Source organism: Theropithecus gelada, chromosome 11 (assembly GCF_003255815.1).
Source record: "Theropithecus gelada isolate Dixy chromosome 11, Tgel_1.0, whole genome shotgun sequence".
NCBI classification, from domain to species: Eukaryota; Metazoa; Chordata; class Mammalia; order Primates; family Cercopithecidae; genus Theropithecus; species Theropithecus gelada.
This window is the reverse complement of record NC_037679.1, coordinates 18,204,385-18,208,864: the sequence shown is the minus strand read 5'-3', so window position 1 is coordinate 18,208,864 and position 4,480 is coordinate 18,204,385.

The window sequence follows — 4,480 nt, the reverse complement described above, 5'->3', positions numbered from 1 at the left end:
GGGGGGGGGGGGGGGGGGGGGGGGAGGGAGGAAGTTACGGAACTAGTTCTTGAGAGTTTTCTTTGACAACATTGTGTATGGTCTGTCACTCATTGAGTATCTGATATCCATCTACCATCTACTGACTTCTCTGTCAAAATTTCCGAATCAACAGTCTACCCTGCCCTCTTATCTTTATCACAGAGGCTCTTTGGCTCAGAACAATTGTTGATGGTCATGTCTGAACTATAATATCTCTCCACTCTATTTCTGGTAAAATTCCTACAGCACCCATCCATCCACTAGTGTGGACACTTGTCCCAGTTGGGGTCGATCACAGTGTCTGAGTCCCCTGGTCTTAGTGAGTGGCTGAGGGATAAACATGTGACCTGACCAGCATGAAGCAGGGCTTTTTTTTTTTTTCTCTGAAGGGAAGGAGAAATATTTCTCTTCCTCCTCGGCTGTCTAAAGGAGGAAGAACAACTGCTCTGCATGGGAAGGCAGTGTTGGAGGGAGCATAGCTACTGTGGCCCCATACTAGAAGAGAAGCTCTACCTGGTCAGAGCTTCATGCTCATCGGGCCATAGGGTCAGATGACCACTCTTAAAAATAAGTAATAGACTCTTGCACCTGGTCCTGTTTTCTGTCTTCCAGATATCTAAGAAACACAATGGTCTCTTTTTCTTCTTTGCTGCCATGCAAAGTTAGGGTCCATAAGATCTAATTTCTAGACATAAGCCTGACCAAAATGTCTCTCTCTTTCTCTCATTTCTGTTAGCCAAGAAGTGCATGAAGCAGGCCCTCAATCCTCTGTAAAGCTGAGTAGATAGGTAGACAGTTAATTATGTAGAAGCATAGGCAGTTCTGAGACTAAATTTGAGGAAGGAGTAAACCTGTTCTACAGTCAGTCCATTGTTTTGTAGTGGTTGACTTTATGCACTGATCCCAGTTGTTCTAACAGTTATTACCAGTTATTCTCTTTCAGGTAGAATCCAGAAGTTAGGAGGTGTGAGTAATTGGCTTAAAGCACTAGAGGATTTGCTAACTAGAGCTGGAAGAGAAAGAACTACTTTCTTTTCAAACTATGAAACTGGAGGAATGTGAGTCTAGAGTTCTACCACACACAGAGAAAACCCATCTGCATCAGTAAAAAATAAAGCCAAACCACACATACAAGCAGGGAGGCTCAAAGGTGATGACTTCCAAGGCTTCCATCATCCCTAAGGCCAGCTCTGTGCCTATACGACCTGCATTTGCATTACAAGAACCAATAAACCACCTTTGTTTGCTCATGCTAACTGGAATTGGGCTCTGACATCAGCAACTGAAAAAAAAAAAAAAAATTTATGATTGATACAGTTCCTGACTGCTCCTTAAGACTACTGACCCCTTCCTCTGTATCTTTTCAGCAGCCTATTCCATTGGCCCCATGCACCGGGGATCTAATAAGAATATCATTTAGAGCCAAACTACACTGGGAAGGACATGTCTCACCTCTGCCAAACACATGCTTACTGACATTTCCTAACTAGTAATAAAATAGAATAAGTAGATGTACATTCTTAGAAAAATAAAGTGGAAATGCACAGGGAAATCTACTCATCCAGTTCACAGCTGTGGCCCATATCCCCAGCACTCAGCAATATTTGGCTCCATTGTTCCCTTTATCACATTTGCTTCTTGAAAAAAAAAAATATTTATGGTCCATGTCAGCTCTTAGAAGTAAAGCCAAAGACCATATTTACACTAAAGCATCTTTTTCTGAGGATTCAAGTGTAGGGGAAAAAACCTTAATATAAGTAAGGAAAGAATTATATGGATCTTTATTTACCAGAGATAATTATTTTATAACACATTCAGAATGTTCTTACTTTCCTTATGCTGCAGATCGTGGTGTAAAATCACAAAACCATTATATTTGGTAAAGAAAATGAGAAATTTTAAGGGCTGTTAGCCCATCATGTTTTTATCACAAGGAAAACCTGCCTAAAGTTATGTCCTTCTGTAGTTATGATGCACTGAGAAAATATGTTGTAAGTGGAGGTCCAACCTGGTACTAGCGAAACACAAAGCAGGACAGAGATGCTCCAGGACACAGTGATATTATTTTAAAATGGATGTGTAGATGTGGGAGAGGCAATGAATAAAGTGGGTCTCTGTAGCTCTATTTCTTTGTTTTTATATTAGCTAAAGAGTCTGTTTATATACATAAAGTGTATAAAGGAGGTAACAGCTACAATACTTTGATGCTTTGGCAAAAACTACCCAGAGTGTAAAAGCACCCTGTAAAAAAAAAAGCCTTACCTATGGGTTGCAGGTGCTTACTTTACCTTAGGACAAATATGAGAAAATAAATAAGTAATGTGCATATAACATATAATGACATTCTGATGAATGTATTTCCCTCAAGGCTCTTTTAAGCACCTGTTGCCGTACAGTGTATGTTTCTTTGTTCTGGGTGCACTAAACGAGTAAATCATTTAAGGGGTCTGAATCGAAAATTTCCAGTATTTTATAAGAATATTTTACATGCTGTATAGATGCCCAGTCATATTATTGAAGGAACAAAGATGTTTATTTCATAAGAAGGAAAGAACCCCTAGGCTATTGGAGGTAGCAGTAATCTGACATGTAATAAGGCTGTGTCCTCTTCGTCCTGTTCTCTGCTCACGGTTCTCCCTCTGTGATTATACTGGCATGTGTGTTTTCAGACACAGCAGAAGACAGGAATGAATCTGCTGGAATTTCAGGTCCACCATGTACAAAATGGGGCCAGTCAGTGTCACAGCCTTCAAGTTGAGTGGTGAAAAATTAGGCATATTTTTGAGTCACTTGATTTTAAAAACAATAAAGATAAAATGATTGGGTTTTAAAATATTCTTTGTAATTCCTACTTTTTGTGAAACATATTCTTATCTGTAGAAACAAGATATTGAGGTAAGGGGTCATTTAAAGTCATTTAAAAGATGTATTGCTCAGAAACATTGTAAGACCAATAGGACTCGCTTTAGTAAAAAGAGAAAAATAAATCCTAAAAATATTAACAGATTATAACTTGGGTTCTAATTTAAGACAACATAATACTAAACATCTCATAATATTCATCAGACTTTTATTAGAATTAAGGCCTCAGACGGGCAGAAACTCTACATAATATGTGAGCAGGTTGTGGGTACATCAGCAACCACAGGGTAAGTTTGTTTTGTCTTTTTTTGTCTTTCTTACCAACAGTAGAAGAGAGAAAACTGCAGTGAATTTGTATCCTAATCCAACCTAATTCCCTTTCTTTACCAGTAAACTGTATTAATTGGTTTTCTGAAACCGAAATATTAGGACTACCAAGTGGAAAATAATTTGTTGTAAGCCTTCTAAACACTGTGATTGTCTCTAATGATTTTTCTTGCAGGAGGAAGAGCATCCGCGAGACTGTCTGCACCTGAATACAGCCTGTAAAATTACCCCGTCCTGGCCAACGTAAGAAGGACAATCAGCAAGTGGTCATGATTATCAACAAGAAATAAACAATGAACAGATTAGAGCCTACAATATTAATCAGTCTTACTGCAAATACACTGCACTTTGCCACTCCAAGATGACACACATTAAACGTTCCATTGTGGATGAATTCACATCTACAGCTTTAAAGGAAGAGTCTGGAGAAGCATAGCAGCTTCTGGGGCCTCTCCTCTTGGGTGATGCTTTCCATACACTTACATGCTAGGCATTCAAAAGAGAAGAAAGAAAGTGACAGGGTGTGAATAATCCTGGCGGGGATTTTCCTGTGGCCCCCAAATTTTGTAAACATAACAAAATTGTTTGGAAACAGTAGCAGCAACCACTAGCCCCAACCAAAATCATTTCTGGCAGCGAATCATTTCAAAATATATCTGTTATTGGTGAACAGTGCTCATTTTAAAAGTTGTTTTTCAAATTTTTAATTAAAATAACATACAAATTTCTGTGCAGTAGGATAAAGAATAGTAGGTTTCATTTGATTAATGCCTATTATACATCAGACACTGCACTAGAAACTTGAGAGGAGCTATCTTAATCCTTGTAAGAATTCTATAAGCAACTGCTATTTTGCCCATTTTATAAACAATGAAACTGATAACCCTACCATATTAAATAGATTCCCCAATATCAAGCATCAAGTAAGCTATGAATATTTAAGCTTAGGATGCTTGAATTTCAAATCTTGTGATATTAAATTTCAACATTATTTATATGTCAGTGATTAAGAAGATAACATGCACTTTTTTTGTTTTTGTTTTTGTTTTTTTTGAGATGGAGTTTCACTCTTGTTACCCAGGCTGGAGTGCAATGGTGCAATCAGCTCACTGCAACCTCCACCTCCCAGGTTCAAGTGATTCTCCTGCCTCAGCCTCCCAAGTAGTTGGGATTACAGGTGTGCATCACCACGCCTGGCTAATTTTTGTATTATTACTAAAGATGAGATTTCACTGTGTTGTTGGCCAGGCTGATCTCAAACTCCTGACCT